Source organism: Pyrgilauda ruficollis, unplaced genomic scaffold, assembly GCF_017590135.1.
Source record: "Pyrgilauda ruficollis isolate IOZ18807 unplaced genomic scaffold, ASM1759013v1 scaffold24, whole genome shotgun sequence".
Classification (NCBI taxonomy): domain Eukaryota; kingdom Metazoa; phylum Chordata; class Aves; order Passeriformes; family Passeridae; genus Pyrgilauda; species Pyrgilauda ruficollis.
Window position 1 is genome coordinate 13599750 of NW_024523648.1, and position 18096 is coordinate 13617845.

Consider the following 18096-nt stretch of genomic DNA (forward strand, 5'->3'; position numbering starts at 1 on the left):
CTGGAATCAAAATTTAAATTTGCTTTTTATTTCTGTCATTAGTCTTCAACTTTACTTTCTATTTTATATGCCTTCAGCTTCCACTTATCACTACTTTCAGTACAGAGCATTCAGTCTTCCATTTGGTTATTGTTCACCTTTCACCTAACTCTTACCTCTTGCCTATTACAAAAATCCTCTCCATAAATCACCTCCCACCTGTGCTCCAATCTTTGCTGTCCATAAAATGCCAGGTAGCACTTAAGAAAAGCAAATTTTTATGCTAGAACAATTTTTTTTACTCCTGGGAAAGTCATCCAAATCATCTTTGTGATAATAAGTGCTTAAGAAATTCCCAGAACAAGACACGGTTTTTATTTCTAAACAGTTCTCTGTAAAAAATAATCTTCACAGAATCACAGTACAAGCTGATTTGGATGGGACCCATAAGGACTATCAGGTCCAGCTTCTGTCCCTGCACAGCACCATCCCCAAGAGTCACACCATGTGCCTAAGAGTATTGTTCAAATGCTCCTTGAACTCTCAGGCTTGGTGCTGTGACCACTTCCCTGGGGAGCCTGTTGCCCACAACCCAACCACCCTGTGGGTGTAGAACCTTTCCTAGTATTCAACCTAAACCTCCCCTAATACAAATTCAGGCCATTCCCTCATGTCCTGTCACTCGACTGTCACTCTGTGGTCTGGTCAGCACAGAGAAGATCAGTTCTGATCAGAAGATCAGAAGGCCTGCCCCTCCTCTTCTCCTCATGAGGAAGTTGTAATTTGCAATGAGGTCTCCCCTCATTCTTCTCTTCTTGATATATCAGCAACTTTTATCTTCTTGCACCTCTGAATGAAAAAGTCTTACTTGTTTATGGCCTTTTTTTTTCCAATCTGATAATGCAAAGTTGAGTTTTTATTAAAATATCTTTAACATATCAATTCTGGAATTTTACAGAGAACTCTAATGCCAAGACACTTTCTATACCCTAAGATTGATTACATTTTGTAGAAATACTACCCTGCAAACAACTACAGGGATATTTCCCTCATATGATTTCTGATCCACTGCTTGTAGTATTTACTCACTGTGACACATAAGCTTTCTGCTAAGTCAAAAAAGTTACGCAAAATTTAAGTATTCAACATCTTTCTGGGTCATCTACAGGAGGAAAATATTTTGTCTGAAACACTGAATACATTAGCATCATTGGTATCCCATTTGCTGTCTCCTCACATTGTCTTTATGATTCAGCCTTCAATAGTGGATTATACCAGGTATCTCCTTTACTCTCTGCAGCTGGATTTCCCATCTCTCACCTGTTTCATCGCCCTAACTATGATTTTCATACTTCTTTCTTCCTCTTACTGTCACATGGTCCTCCTATATCTTCCAGGAGTTTCCTGACTTCTCCACTGTACATTGCTCTCAATTTCTTTCCACTCAACAGCTGTGTCTCCTCTTCTGCATTTCTGTCTTCATACCTGTAACTCTTCTGACTAGCAAAATGCAAAGTTGTCCCAATGACCTCATAGGAGCATTTCTCTATCTGAAGAGTCCTACAGGGAAGCCAGAGAGGGACACTTCATCAGGAACTGTGGTAGGACAAGGAGTAATGGGTACAAATAGAAAACAGGGAAGTTTAAGGTTAGGAAGAAATTCTTTATCATGAGGGCAGCAAGATACCAAAACCAGTTGCTCAGGGTGGTTCTGGAAGCCCCATCACTGGCAGTGTTCAAGGCCATGTTAAATACAGCCTTGAACAACCTGCTCAAGTGAGAGGTGTCCCTGCTCGTGGAAGCAGGGGTTGGGACTAGATATCTTTAAGGTGAATTCCAACCCCTTAGCTTTCTATGTTTCTATGACTCTAAGAAATGCCATGACCTATTTTCACTACTTTTCTTACAATTTTCCAGAAAGTAAATATTTTGGTTTTATGTGAAAAGCTAAAGCTTCATTATACAGGAAATAAGTTCTTACCTGAAACCAGTTCTCATCTTTAATTTTTTTTTATTTTCAGCATCAACTATCACTTACTAAAAAATTAGTATTTCTATCTCCCTGTCCCTAAATATAGTAGAGGAAGATTTAAAAAAAATAAAAAATAAAAAATTATAACAGCTGGAAGCTAAATCCTGACACAGCTAAATGTGTCACAAATTGGTACTGGTGAAAGTGATTGACTATGAACATGAACTGCCAGGGGTTGTTTATCTGTTGGTACTCACCTATAAAGATTGTGTGGCACTCTGCAAGACGTATCTGTCAAATGTATCATTGCTCTGTGTAGATAAGAAATAAGAATAACTGATCTATCTAATTGTCTCTTTGGCCTTATTATATGTATTTATATGCAATTAAGAAGATTTATTAGTCAGAATTGAGACCTTTTTTCCTAAAACAGCCATCTAAATGTTTCCATAGGAATGAGTTGTGAGCTTATCTTGTTTTAAACCAGGAACAGTCTCTCTGAAATTCAGATTGGTCATAGTGTGACTCCTGTCCATTGAAACCAACAAGCTCAACTGAAAATTCCTTTATTTTAACTTCTTAAGTGTCATGTTTTATCAACCCAGAATACTGGAAGAACAAAGGAACTGGTTCCAATTCAAAGCCTTCTGTGCCAAAGGCTATTTCTTAACAGTCTCAGATTCAGTAGAGCTGTCTCAGGATATCCAGAAATGTTCTTCACATCAAATTAGTATAAAATAATGTCTCTTCTGCTGCTTTGGAATATGTAAATAAACAATATTTAGGTGAGAAAAAACCCCATTTTTATAGTAAGTTATATTTTCACATAATAATCCAATAATAAGACTATTCATCCAGCTGTTTCCTTCAAACAGAACTTGATCTCTTCTGAGGGAGAAGAGATCTTTAAACACCTGGGAAAAAAAAAGAATTTAATTATTTTGAAATTTCAAATATAGAATAGAATAGAATAGAATAGAATAGAATAGAAGCTTTTAGGTGTTTTCATCTGTAGTAGTATAGTTTAGTATATACGGGGTAATATCATACAGGGTAATCCTGGATTTTCAATGCAAAAATATTTATCTATATATCAAGGCATTTGTATTTGTTTTATTAAGAACCATGTTAACTTTGATTTTCCCAATAATGTCAGGGTTCTGCTTTCACTTTGAATTTCTAAATATTTAGTCCTTATTAATACTTGTGAGCATCTTCCATATATTCTATAGCCTACATTTGGGACACGACACCCGTACTCACAAGAGGTGAGAAATTCATGCACAGTTCCATTTTTTTTTTCCTATTTGCAGCAGATTTTAATTAGATCATATTTTTGCTGCATTTAAATATTATATCTATTTCCTCTCAGGTTTTTCTTTACTTTGAAATTAAGGGGATAGGTAAGCCAAATATTTTACATCTATGTCTCTTGGCTACAGTAATTACAGTTACCTATTCCAATTTATTATGATATCCTGCAGAATTTTACAAAGAGGATCTTTCCTTTTAAATTGCATAAAAGTTTTGTTCTCTGTAGTTAGTACATGCATTCATGCACAAAAGTTCCATTTAGTTTAGTATGAACACAGTTCATCTTCCTATGAAAATCAGTCAAGCTCATTTGGTATGATCATAGGAACTATCTCTGAAACATCACCAAAAAACAATGGGTTTATTTTCCTTTCCAGGCCTTTACACTGTACAGCCACACCTTTGCTTCTTTTGGTTTTTTTTCAAAAATAAGAGCTGAAGTGGACCTGTTTCTAGACAAATATACTCTGTCATTTCAACATAGTGTGACATCCTTTTAAAAATTAAATATATATGCATAAAAAAGTAGAATAAAATTTTTGTGTGGAGATAATTTTCACTGCTAGGAACTCAAATGCTTAGTTCAGAAACATACACTGGGAGTACTATGTTATCTGCCATACTACTACCACCAACATATTGACATTTTCAAGGTGATTTGCTGGGTGGTCTGTACTCTCAATAGGTTTTCTGCTGTTTTAAACTAACTTTCATCCTACCAGTTGCTGTTTATAAATCTTAATTTTTCCTGGAGACATTGTTCCTTTCTTCAAAGAGTGGGCAGTTCCTAGACCTCTGTCTAAGTGGTCTCAAAGACGTGCCAGGCACCATCCTCAAGGAGCTAAAGCTGAACTGCACCTAGCTCACAGAACAGCATTTACAGCACTGCCATTTCCCATGGAACCATGGCTCAGTGCTGCCTTAGCCTCGCTTCTGCTTTCCCCTTCAGCAGAGGTTGGCAGCACCTGCACAGGGCCAGGAGCGGGAGGCTGAAAGGATTCTCCATGAGTGCCTGTCCCCTTCTGCTGTGCCCACCACGATGACTCTTGCCATTGCTTGAATGAGCAGGAAGAGGGGGCAAGTATAACACTACTCAGACAAGGTGACAAACAGGCAGACAAACTGAGTGTGTCTAATTTCCCAGATCCTATAACTACGCTCAAATAATCCATATGACTATCCTTTTATGATCTTTTATTTTTTTTTTTTTTAGGATAGTTCTCCTAAATGACCAAGGAATATGAGCACTGTAAGTTGCAGTATGGTAATTTGTGCAAGGCACCCCTCATGAAAACCCTTCTTGTCTGTCTAAAAAATATTTCACAGATTGTTTCAACCTTTCTGCAGTTAATCAACCCTTGGCTTCTTCAGATAACATGTTTGCAAGGATCTCTGTTATTGCTGGTGGGGCAAAGATGTTTGCAGTGATGATACTTGTACAGGGGGAGTGTGGACAGACCCCAGCTGCTCACCCAACAGAGCTTTCTCCATTGCTACCAAATACTAACAACTCATTCCCTGCTGACCTTGGCTGATTTCAAACTCCTAATGTAACAGTGCATTTTACGTGTGTTTAATATTCTTATGCCTAGTTCAGCCTATAATACAGTGACTTCCTTAAATAAACCAATATCTGATTTGCTGGGTTTTAATAAATAACAGGTATAAATTGTTACTATAAATAATAACACTGATTATCCTGTGTAATCAAACTCTTCACCTGCTGTGAGACATACCACATTTATGCAGATCAGCTGTAGGCTTTTCATCCATGAAATTATAGAATGTATAATGTGATGGGCCATGATATATTTAGTGTACTGTAATTGCTTATTTATAAAAGAGCTATCAACAGCCCACTTTAAATAAATTCAGAAATCACCGTAGGGCATTTCAAAATGAATATTTTATATGACATTTCTGAAAGATTATGAGCATTTCTTTGAACAGTAAAATTAATGGCTGTTTTGCTGTTTAACGTCATCCTGTGTAGATTCAGGATAATGGCATATAAACTGTAATTGCAGTATTTGTGTTTTAATTAGGAATATAATAATCCACCTCTCTCATGCCGTAGTTTTCCAAAATTAATATGGGGGATAATTTAAAACGGTCTGTTTGCTAATAGAATAGTTACAAGAAAGTGAATAAATTAAGCAGTAAGATATATACTTGCAGCTCTCTACTAACAAGAGATATTCTACAGGGTCATCTTGCCTATTGCATTTTAGACTCACTGGTTGATCTTCATCTTTTCCTGTAAGTAAGATTTAATGACAACTGAAGGTGCCAGATTTGCCTATTTCCTTCCAAACACCAACATCCTGCAGTGTGTCTGTGCAAAGAGAATTTTCTCCTGTAGGCAGTGATGCTACTTTTGGAAGAGGAATGGATAAAAGCAGAGTAAAAAAAAACTCTCTGACAGAAAAATCTAAAACTTTCAAATCCCTTACTTAATGAAAAGGCCAGTTAGGCTTCTATTCACTTTGACAGACCAAGAGATTAATAGGTAGATGGAAAAGCAATTTCATACTTTTAGTGACTGTCAACACCTATTCCATATCTTTCAGAACAGTGCTATTAATAAACATGTTGATCCATGGAACAATATATCAAAATCACCCTTCAGGGCCATCATTTTGTTTATACCTGCCCCTGTGTTTATGTAATTTACAAATAAAGCTTGAAGAAAAGAAATGCCCAGAGCCTACAACTGCTGTTCTTTCTTTACCTGCCACAGAAAATTAAACTGATTATGTGTTCAGTTACTGTGTCTTCAGCTGAATCTTAACATAGTGTAAAAGTTTGTATTCACAAATGTAGCCTTGATATTTCATAACTAAGAATTCCAAAGTTGGAAAACTAATTAAACCTGATATGATTTTCTTGTCTTGATCTTCCAGCAGCTATTTAGTGCTCCAATAAGATTTTCCATGGATGGGGTATTTATTGAGTCTCTTGCAGTTGTGCATTCCCTGGAAACTAAGAAGGTAATAACTCATGTGGCAGCATTTCCTTTAGAAGGGTCATTGTAGGAGCTCTCCTGCCTATTAAGTTACAGATTTCTGTGGAATGAGAGAGATCACTAACAGAGAGATCCTAAAATCCACCTGTCAAATTTGGTTGAAACTGCTAGAGTTGGCTGCAACAGCAGGTTGAGAAGTTTCTAAGGGACAGAAACAGACAGATAGGAGTCACAAAACAAACAAACAAAAACCTTACAGTTTTTCAGCTAAAATAAGGTTTTTCGTTAAATTTTGGCATTCTGGCTCTCTACCCAGACTCAAGCAATTCATACAAAGCACAGAAATGGTAAATTATCAAAAATTTTCCAAACAAATTCCAATTGATTCTTGAATCAAGAGCCAAGTAGGGGCATAGAGTGATTTCGGTTTTACCAGAACTGGTTCATGTGTCCAACTTATTTTTATTCAAGTGATTTTTTTCATATGCTTTTCCTTCTTGTGTTTACAAGCTGTGTGATTTCATTAATGCATGTAAAATGTATTTGTCTTCTTTCTATCACTAAATCGAATTATACCCTAACAGGCAAGGAACAACAGCTGAGATGTACAGGTGCCAGAACAAAAACTATTGGTGTGTCTTGAAGCAATTTCCCCATTGTTTCTGGCTTTGTAGTGCAGGGAAATCTGCAGTTACTAGACCATCATGAGTGTTTGTATGTTTTCCTAGTGAATTGGACCAAAGATGTTTTGCACAGATGTTTCTGTAATTGTGTTGCACTGGGGAAATTTACTGATTGGTGTCCCACAAATACATATTTCCACCTGTGCAATGGTCTAGTGCAGAAGCTGGGCCTGTAGCATAAAATGTGTAGTTAAGAAGGCTGGCACAAGACCAGCTAAAGATAATTTCTTAGAACTGTCTGAGCATGTATTTCTGTAACCATAGTTCTTTGTTTCAGCAGCTTTCAGCTTTAATTCAAGGAAGAAAGAAAAACAATTCTCAGGCTTATGGGAAGTTTCAATTTTGTCCTGTTAGAGAAAAGATGGAAAACATGCATTTTTAACCAATTTTGAGAGGGGTTATTTATTTCTTCTTTATTTTATGTTGAGAATATTAAGTCAGCAAAAACTTCAGTACTGACAGCGCCTTCCTACAGATCCTGATGCACATGATAAGTTTCTTAAAATGTCTTAGGTCAAATATATGTGTGGCATAAGGAGTATGCATGAATGAGATGAGTTTCCTTTCTAAAAGGCACCTGAAACACTTCTGTTTGGAAAATCGTTCAGTCATGGATGGTATCTTTAACTCTCAGACTGATTTCTCACTGAATAATAATCTTCCAGTACTTGCCTTAGTCATGACAAAAAAATCCAGTTCATTTCTTTTCTTCAAAGCAGTTTTTTAAAATTCAATATATGTGGACCTTTGATCGTTAAAGCAAGGAGACTTCAGCAACTCCAGTACTAAACAAGAGATATTTTTAACTGGGCTGAAGAAAATAATGTGGGAGATTCAAATTTTATCCCCTCTTTGATTAGCAAGAAGCACACTGTTCTTCATGCAGTTCTAATTGCAGTCAATTTTAGGGCTTATGTATGGTGTTAAATACAAAGCACAGAGACCCAAAATAATAAAACCACACTTCCAGTATGTACTAAAACACTGTATTATTGATGTGACAAACTGCAAAACGAAGTTGGAAAAGTCAGAGATAGAGTTATCCTGGCAACCTCAGAGCAGCAATACCCTGTGTCTGAAAGTATTTACCCTTCTCCTGGCCACTGAGATACAAGAAACACACACTAAGAGCAGAAAAATGAGAATTTTTTGCATATCCATAATTGATAAAATAATTGTTGATTGATTTTGATGGTTTTCAACTGTCTGCTCGACTCTTTTCTTTTTAAATGAATAATCCTAATGCCACTCTGAACACCCTGGTGTCTTAATCTTGTAAATCCTATTAACCTCTCTAAATCAATATTCAAAGGCTAAATTTTATCATAGATTCACTTAAAATGTTAGAATCTCTGATTCTCCCAATTGAATCTGTTACGCCATACTGTCACTCCACTGACTCAAAAGGAATGACTTTCACATTGATGTAGATGCTGAAAAAAAAACTCCATGCCTTTAATGCAGTGGACAATTCTACATAAAGGTTAAATGGAGACCATGGCTACAATGGCCCAATGGAGAAGTAAAAAGAGGAAAGTTAATAAATATATAATAGTGAGAAGAACAGCACAAAGAACAGAGGTGAGAAATGAGAAGGAAAGGAATCAGAAATTGTTTATTTGTAATTGTTTTAAAAGGACGATGAAGTGCAGAAGGTGAGAAGAAGAATTTGGTTTTAGGAGCTGTCTCGTCATTACCACCATCTTGGGGATTGCTTTTATTCTGCCTTTATGGTCCCTGAAAATCAGCACTAATGTTGCTCAGGCACTACGACACTGGCTGCCGTAAAGGTATGGCTCCAACGTTAAAGCTGACAACAAACAGATCCCACATTAGATGTCTGGAGCAGTAGACAAGTATTTTTCTGGAATGGTCTATCTGGGCACACCCTCCCACCGCACAGCTACTCCTTGGCTGGCATTGCCCAGCTGACTGGCCACTCTTCTCTGTGGTGGAAAGGATAGTTGCTGCACAGCTCCTCTCGATCAATGTTGCAGCTGAATCTTCAACTCTTAAGCTGCCACTAGTCAAGGTCATATCTTCCAGGATGCAGCTTAGCCATTTGTCTTGGACTTCAGTTAGGCTTTTGACACTGTCTCCCATAAGGTGTTCATAGAGATGCCACACAGGCTGAAAAAAACAGAGAGGTGGATTGAAAACTGGCTGGGTCCAAATGGAGATGATCAGTGGCATGAAGCCTAGTTGAACACCAGTGACTAATGTACCCCAGGGGCCAATACTGCGTAAATAATGTTTAACATTCATGAATGATCTAATGATTGGTCAGAGAGTTTCCTGATTACACCAAATTGTGAGGAGTGACTGACAGAGCAGAGGGTTGCCCTGTCATCCAGAGGAATCTGGAAAATGGGCTGACAGGAACCTCATGAAATCCAACAAGTGAAAATGCAAAGTCTGCATCTGAGATAGAAAAACCCAAGGCTGTGCAGCTGGGAGGCTGCTGGGGGCTGTCCAGCTGGAAGGCAGCTTTGTGGAGAAGGACCTGGAGGTCCTGCTGGACACCAAATTCAACATGAGTCTACAGTGTGCCCTTGTCACAAAAAAGACTAAGGGGTATCCTGACCTGCATTCAGAGTTCTGCCAGATACTTGAGGAAGGTAATCCTTCGCCTCTAATCAACACTGGCAAGGCCACATCTGGAGTGCTCTGCTCAGTTCTGGGCTTCTTAGAATAAAGGGCATAGATATATTGAGGAGGATCCAGTAAAGGACCATAAAAATTATTGTAGGCTCTCATACAAGTAGAGGGTGAAAGCTGTGCCTGTTCAACCTGGAGAAGAGCAGGTTCAAAGGGCTCTCGTCAGTATCCATAAATATCTGAATATCTGAGGGTGTAAAGATGGATCTTTTCACTGGTGCCCACTGATAGGACCAGAGATAATGGGCACAATTAGGTAGATAAAAGGTCCTCTCAGAATACCAGAAAGCACTTTTTTTTGCTGTGAGGTTGACCAAGCACTGGCACAGGTTGCACAGAGAGATTGTAGAAACTCTTCTTTGTCAATATTCGAAAGCCATCTGGGCATAATTCTTAGCAGTCAGTTCTAGATGACCCTACTTGAGCAGACGGATTAGACCTGATGACTTTCAGAGATCATTTCCATCCTTAATTATTCTGTGATTCTGTGATCCCAGAGAGAATCTCAGTACCAGTAAAATATTTTTGCAACTTGGAAGGGTAACATATGCAATAAGTCCACACATTTAAAAAATATTCCTTGAAACACCCAATCTTTTGGCCTTTATTTCCCAGTCAACCATGTAAGAAAGCATTATTGTAACATTTGCTATGCAACATATACTTTGAAAAAAAAAAAATCACTTGCCAAGTGGGTATGACATTACTAGGTCTGAGAAAACAAATTAATCTATCCCACACTTACTCTCTCCTCCCTATAATTCTCCTTTCTGCCAAGGAAATTTAACCCTGTGTCGAAGAAATCACAAAAGCCACATGCCATTTTTTTCTACTTACTTCTAATTTCCAGATTGTAAATTAGTCATATTTTGAACTGCTTTTTGCATAGTCTCTGATATACATCACCTTATGTGCGTGTCTGTGCTGTCTGGAGCTGATCAGACGGAGGAAATACAGGCAATATCCTTTTTATTGTATTGACAGAAAATCAGTTTGATGTTGCCAACTTTAGCAACATCTTTGTAACTCTCAGAATGCTTAAAAACTTAAGTGCCTCTGCAACAAACGTTAATGTACCCAGTCAATTATGTTACATACATTACAAAGCAGCAATTTTGCTTTCTGGCAATGGTATAATGATTTGAAAATAAAAAACGGAAATTGAACAAGTGGTTTGTGAAAATGATAATGAATAAAATCAACTGAATACATTGAGCAGCATTTTTAGAGTGCTATAATTATTTTCCCACCCTCTTTTTCTCCATCATGTAATATCCTCTTTTTCTTCATATACATGTAACTTATTTGTAAGAAAAGCAGTCAGTATTTTTAGACCGTTAAAGACACCATCAATCATTGTCTTGCTTGGTAATGCTTCAATTATTCTGGAAAAATACTGTCATTTTCATGGCTACAATCTGATGTATGGAAAATCCCACCCACTCCCTCCCCAAACAGTAATGTTTGCATATGAGAAACGTAGGCAGAGTTGGCAAGATTATGAACCATTAATAAAGCTTTCTCTGTGCCTCCCAAGAATTGGGAAAGCATACTGCATCTTTGCAAGATTAGCTTAATGCTGTGTCACTTTATACTTTTTTCCCTTTTCTCTTACAGCTTTTGTACACTGAATATTATACTTGACACTACAGTAAGTGTCTTTGTAGCTGTTCCACTAGAAGTTGCATAAGGCATGAGTAGTGGAGCCATTTGGTAAGACACAGGACTAATAGTGAACATCAGCCTATGCGCAAATTATTCCCAGCATATTTTGCCAAGGATTGTCAGGACCCACAACACTTCTGAGGGTCTCACATAATGTAAAGTCACTTCATACAAAAGAGGAGAAAAGAGAGCATTTTGACATAAAGGAAAAATAATTTCTTTCTTGCAAAGAAAAATGGAGTCAACAAATCTTCCAGTCTTTTCAAAAAAAGAATGGAGATGTGGAAAAGGAAGGGGAAGGGCAGAGGGGTGAAGGGAAAGAAGGAGGAGTAGGGGAACAGGAAAAAACGGGGAAAAAAAGGGGGAAAGAAAGGATAAAAGATTGAAATAGTTAACAACTTTGTGAGATATGTTGGTAGAACCAAGCCAGTTGTAGATAATATTACAGAGTTTTGTTCTGTATATTCCATCTTTAAATGTTGATTATTAGAGGCTGTGTAGTTTCATGCTGTGTTTATCTTCTGTCTCTGTGTTCTGTACTGCCCTCTGTTAGATCTTGATTTCAAGCAAGACCTTTGTAGCAATAGCCATTGCATATCAGTGCAGCATGTAATTGAATAAAGTTTTGTTCCTCACTGAGAGCCTTAGATGCCCACTTTATAATCCAATATTTTCAGATGTTAGTCTGAATCTTTGGTATCTTCCTGTGCCCCCATGGGACACCAAAACATACAAATTGCTCTATTTCTTCTTGTCATGCATAACAAACACGGTGTTTTCTATCAGCAGGTTTATTCAATTAACTTCTTGCAGCCCCCTATGGTTTCCTGGAACTATAGATTCTCTTCTCCCACTTCTCCATGGCATGTGCCATGTAGCTGTCTACAACAGCATAACTCTATTCAGCACAACTACATGAACTAGGCTGCTTTGAAGGCTTTACATGTAGCAAGAAGGTGCATGTATCACATACAAGTCAGATAAAATAGGATGTTAAGATTCATACTCTCCAATTATCAGAGAATGGATAACAAGCAGAAAAATCAAAGGTTTGGACATTATTATGTAATTACTTCTAATATGTTTTAGAAGATCCCCCTATTGTGAAGAAATGCTAAAATCAGGTGCAAAGTTGCTTTAATTTTCGCCTTTTATTGTCTTTACTCTTTGTAACATGCTTACCTTCTTTCTGACACTTTCACATTAGTACAGACACAGTCTGCTTCTATTTTATACCTGCCATTTGAATTCAAGAATAATAACCACCTTGACAACATTATGCACATTGTTTTTCATCTCTCTTGGACTTTAAAAAAATTAAAAATAAGACAGAGCATATTTGTTTCTACCTGAAAAGCATGAGGCTTCATTCTCATGATTATTTGCCACCTTAAAGTCACATTGTGAACATCTCAACAAAGGCAATAGAAGATATTATTATTGTAGATGCAATAGACTGCTTCAAATAAGATTCCTCAGTTAATTTTACATAGATATTATGGGTATATTTACATGCAAAATTCAGTACTACATCTTTTTTATTTAAAGCACTGTATCATATGCAAATATCATCATGAACAACAAAAACCGGAATCCATTTCTTAATAGAAGCAATCCATCAATACATATGGCTTATGTGCTTCTGAATGCTGAGCAAGTTGTCTTTGACTCAACTGTATCTAAATCAGCCTAAGTAATTTAGTAAATCTAAACAGCCTAGATAAATCTAAATTCAAATTCAATTTCTAAGTGAGTTTTTTAACTGAGTCATATATTCTCACTTGACCAGATTCATGGCAGACTGACTTAGCTCATTACTTCCTGAATATTCTCTATTGAAAACAACAGGAATATTTAGAGAGAAGAGTCTTTTCTTTTATTTGCAAGGATGACCAGTGGTCACCCCCTGAAAGCACTGCTTCATGTCCTTTGCTGGTGTGATGAACCAAATTTTAAACATCCATTTATTCTTGAAGGTAGCTCCAGCCAAATACATGATACCTATTCATTCCCAGGAGTGCTGAATGAGTATTGTCATCATTGCTTTACCTTCCCAGTTTTTTCTCCACCAGTAAGACCACTCATCCATACCCATTTCCAGGTTTCTAGAGCTTTAGCTATAACAAGGATATTAAAAACAGCCACACAGGGAGGGAGCATACTAGTATTTGTGTGGGGTTTTTTTTTCCTTCTGAATATGCACACACTGTACAAGACTAAAAAGAGCACAGATAAGGAACTTGACAGATTGCTCATTTCAGCTGTTTTATAGTAAGATGAGGCAGTGATGGTGCCAATATGCTGTCATTTTGTTTAAATGCAAGCTGGAAATAGAGGGAATTTGTTTCAGTATTTAAATCATTGAAAATCGAGTTAGCCTAAGTAAAGGCATTTCACAGAAAAGGTTTCATGGTTGTTATTGTCATTTGGGCATGACAAAACAGTGTAATGATTTCACGTTCAAGTTTTTATAGGCTTCCCTTAGGGTGTAGACAATATATTTAAAAGTCACAGCTAGTCTTACTGACAAAACTTGCATGGCTCCTTATCCTTTGCATCTCCCACACTGCAAAGGGAGTGACAGGAGTGGAAACTAAAAGTTTAGTTGCAGATATTCATTGCACTCTGAAAACATTTCAGTTAATTAAATATTTACTAAACATTCTGGTTTTTTTATAAACAAGCTCTACCAGGGACTGGAGGCTCCAAGGAGCTGATTAGAGCTCATCAATTCAACATCTTTTAACCCAAGCACACAGTTTCTTAAATCAGTGTCAATCATGTGTGCTGGGCAGGCTTCTACCCACCTCCATGTGAGAAGTTCCTAAAATCCACACCACTCCAAAACAGAGAAGACCCCTCCACCAGCTCTACCCTTCTCCCTACCTCTGTGCAGTCTTTGCAAGTAAGCCTATAAATATATATCCGTATGCCAGTTAGTGCTGTCCAGGCTTAGATGTTGAGGTAGTGTGGTGCGCACTGTGGTGTGAAAATAATGGTGCATTAGTCACACACAGGGAGTCACAAATGAGCTGTGCAGCACCTCTAACCTAGCACCAGGCTTATTAACTTGGACACAGCACCATGCCTAAGCTGCTGGCCTGCCCCTAGCACTGGGGCTCCCCTGATGTCTCCCAGCTCTGCCAGCAGGTCCAGTTCTGTGCCATGGGTGTGTCTGTAGTAGAGAAGCTCTCTTGTAAAGAAAATTGCTTTACACTGCTTCACATGCAAAAGCAAGAATATGCACACAAAAATAAACACAAACTCACTCCCTAAAACTCAGCCAGACACATCATTTTATAGTGGCACCTGACAGCTTTTGGATAGGGGAATGAACTGACAACATCCAGTAATGAACATGTAAGATACAAGATACTGGAACAAATGGCCTTGAATTCTAGTTGAGTTTTAGCCATATCTCACACAGACTGTTCATGGCAGAAAATCTCACATGTATTTTCCAGTGAAATACAATAACTTAAAAAGCAATTAAAAGAACAGACAAAATAGCACCTCTTTGGTGGTGACCAGAGCTTTGGACTATTAAAGATATGAAGGATACCTAATAAATTACACTTATTGCATAGTCCACAGGTTAGCCAGACAAGGATAGTAATTACCTAGGAGAACATTTAGCATATAAATGATAGTTGCGAACAATAAACGTAACTGAAAACACATAACTTTCTTAACATTTCTTTCTCTCAGCCTTCTTAAGACAGTCTCTGCATATGTTTGGGTTTTGATACTTCTGCCATAATAAACTGAAAGGGATAAACCCTCTCCACACTGAAATTTTGGTAATAAAAATTTAACATCACAACAGATCTCAATAACAATAGATTCTCATTTTTTTATTCTACTGAAAAAGACCCCTTTAAAATTGTCAGTATTCCTACAATCCTTCTTTAATTAAAGCTATTAAGAATGGAAATTTTAAAATTCTAGGACCCCCTATGACTTTTTCAGGACCAAATTAAATATTGTGTAGTTTTACATCCCTAGTGGGCATGCTGTACAAATGGCTTGGGAGCAGCCAAAATATGATGGTCAAGTGTGACCTGTGAAATTAAGTGGGACTTAGTCCAATACCTAGTGAAAAGATATTTTCTTGAAAATCTTATCTTATTATTACCAGAAATGTACATTGTTTCTGGTAAGAAATTGAGAGAAATGTCCGGAAGGAAGGAAGGAAGGAAGGAAGGAAGGAAGGAAGGAAGGAAGGAAGGAAGGAAGGAAGGAAGTTTTTGAGGTATCTGTAACTAGATAAGATAAAATTTTGAAGATAAAACTCCTGTAATACTACCTAAAAAGTCCTCCATCATTTAACAAATCACAAATATATTCACGATCATATCTGAGGGATTCAGCCCCTTCTAGGCTAGGCAAAAATGATTCTTTCGTTTGTTTAAGATCATAACACAGTCCAGAACCTTTTGAAGTAATTCAACCTGCAAAAGGCTTGGACTTCAATAATATTGAAAGAGAAAGGTCACAGCTTTCTTACCAGGAAAAACTCGTCAAAATTATTGAAGAGCACTTCTGCCCAGTCAGCACATCTGGACACTCAGTATGATTCCCAGATTATAAACAAAGTTAATATATCATATGTCTTCTCATTGAATTTCAGTCGTGTACCATTACTATCTTATCTAGGTCTCAGAATGTGTGCTGCTTCATCTAAATCCTCTTTGTGTAAGTCTGAGCTGTTCAGAGACAAACAAAAGTCAGACAAGATGAAATACAAGCATGCAAATGCCATGAAATATTCAAAAAATACAAAGTGTTCCATTGTTATGCATCTCAGCTTCTGACTGAGTATGGTTTCCTGCTCTGGTAGCCAAATGTAGCTGGAGCATTGTCTGTCTTCAAGGAGAGAACTGAACTCACAGCACTTGTTTGGCCACGCAGTACATGCTTCTTGCTTGTGCAGAACAGTCCCCTCAAACACATCACAAGCTATGCTCATGGCAGATATCATGTAGACCAGTCTGAGATGCAAATCAAATGAGCAGTAAATTCACCCTTTGCCCAGCATGGCCAGCACAGGCTGCTGTACATCAGCTGGTGGAGTCTTGTTAAACCAAGGGCCTCTGCCTCGCTCGCTTACTTTGCACTGCTTACTCATCTGTCAGTGGAGGCTGTGCCTTTAAACACCCTTAATCCTTTCTGGCTGGCAGCACTAAAGAGAAGCCTCAGCTGTTTTGCTGTGATCTCATCAACCATACTATAGAGAAAAGAATTCTGAACTGGGCGCCAGCTACTGATTAACCAAACACTTCACTTTCAGCAAGGGTATTATGACAGACATGAAGAGACTCTTTCTTACACGCTCTGGATCAACTACAAGATGCATTTACTGCTTTACCTGACTTCAAATGAAAATGTTATTCTTTGTCTTTGAGTCCTCTCCTCTTCTAAATTCTCTGTACATATTGGTGGCTTGAAAGCAAAGCTAAAGAAATTGGTCCAGGATAAATGTTTTTTACAACACTTTGTAAAATCATAGACATTTTGTTAAGTATTGGCATATTGGTATGTCAGTATTTTTCCACATAACCCAATGTGTCCCAACAGTTTCCCTACATAATTTTTAAATACCTGTCTTTTAGCATGGCAGCTGTGAATTACTACAGTATACTACAGGGAGACTTTTCACCTCAAATGCATCGCCAAATATTTATATGTCAAATAAACAATAGAGAAATCTCAGTACTGCCTGATGATTAATTTTTAAAATGCATTCCTTAGTAAACCACATTTAGAAAAATATGATTTCTTAAAGACAGGTGAGTGGAAAATGCAGCTTATATAATAAGAACATTAAATAGTAAAAAGAAGTAATTTAAAATAAACCATTGTGTTATGAAATATGATTTACTTCAGTATGAAAAAAGTCAAATTCATTGAATGAAGTTTTAAATAGGCTACATTCATTGTATTTTACCTTCAGGGACCCCGGGAGTTTATTCTTTCTAATGAACTGTGTACTATTCACTTAGAAGCTTCATTTTTGTTATTATGTATAAAGCTTTCTTTTTCTGCTTTAGGAAATGCTAGTTTTAAACAAATTCATTCTTTTCCTAGACATTGTGTTAACCACATGGGATAACATCTGAAATGTTTACAGTGTTTCTAACAGTTTAAAATATATATATAATATTTTCAAGCAGACTATTTACATTAGTGATATTGTACACTGGAATAGGATTCTGCCTTCTGGCTCCATTTTTTGTTGCTATCCAAGTAGATGTTGTTGTTGTTGCTATCCAAGTAGACTTTGGATAGCAAATCTTTAAGGACACTAAAAAAAAAGGAAATCCCATTAACGGTAATGAATCCTTGTTTAGGCAGGTTCAAATGGGGAAAGAAAAGGGGCGGTGAATAATTTTGGGGGTGAATATCTTTCCAAAAGTTAAATACTGTCATTTAAGCCTTACAAGCTGCTCACAGGGTGAAACAAAGATACCTTAAACCACTTTTCTATACTAAGCTTATTTAGGATTTCATGGGTAGAAAAGGGTTTGGCAAACTTTGGTAGGCTTTAGCTCACATCATATCTATACAGTATTCACTGTGGCAAGATTTGTCAGGGTGCAAGATTAAGGTGTTCTGAAAGGCAGGGGTTAGATACATGTGCAGCTGCCTTCAAGGTTATCTTGCAATGGCACAGTTCAGATACACACGGTTAAGGTTCGTACAAGTATCAAATCATCTTCCACCACACAAAACTCTCAGATCATTATCTTCAGTTTTCTCTTTGCTATCGAGTTCATCCAAATTCAGAGACATGACTTCATGGTATTTTTTACTACTCTGCCACAAATCTAGGAGGCATGAAGTAAGTCCCTCCCTGCTCT